The sequence below is a fragment of the Elephantulus edwardii genome, unplaced genomic scaffold (assembly GCF_000299155.1).
Source record: "Elephantulus edwardii isolate Elephantulus edwardi_28Jun2011 unplaced genomic scaffold, EleEdw1.0 scaffold00491, whole genome shotgun sequence".
In the NCBI taxonomy this organism is placed as follows: Eukaryota; Metazoa; Chordata; class Mammalia; order Macroscelidea; family Macroscelididae; genus Elephantulus; species Elephantulus edwardii.
Window position 1 is genome coordinate 21,632 of NW_006400241.1, and position 557 is coordinate 22,188.

General features: G+C 47.0%; 1 pseudogene; it reads left to right on the forward strand.

Moving 5' to 3' along the window:
* Positions 1-557, forward strand: part of LOC102865518 — a 193,763-nt pseudogene that overhangs the window by 597 nt on the left and 192,609 nt on the right.

The window sequence follows — 557 nt, forward strand, 5'->3', positions numbered from 1 at the left end:
TCCCCCTAGTGATTTGTGGAATAGGGTGACAATTTTTACGCTTTTCCAATGTGGTGAAAATTCCCCTAAATAAGTACTTCTCGAGTTTAAAGTACTCACGAGTCATCTGGGGATCGTACCAAAATGCAGATCTACTCAGGTAGTCCTGGAGCAGGCACCTGAGTTTGCTTCTAAGCCTTCCTGGTGGTGCGGAGCCTGCAGCTCTGTGTTGCTGCTGCTGGTCTCTGGCCTGCCCTGTGAGACAAGACCCCTTAGCCTGGAGGCTGGGAGCAGCCTGGCTTGCTCTCATTGAAAAGTCCCTGGGTCAGCCAAATAGTTAGCATGCTTGACCGCTAGCCAAGTGGGAAGTTCAAATCTAATATCTTGGTAGAAAGGCCTGGTGAATTACTTTGGAAAAATCAGTCATTGAAAATCCTGTGGAGTGCTGTTCTTTGATACGACAGAGTCACCATGAGTTAAAGACAGCATCTCTTTTGGGTGAGAAACGTTGATTTTTGTTGTGACCATGCCAGCACCCCAATAACCACATTGTCCAAACGGCATTTTCGCCATTTTCT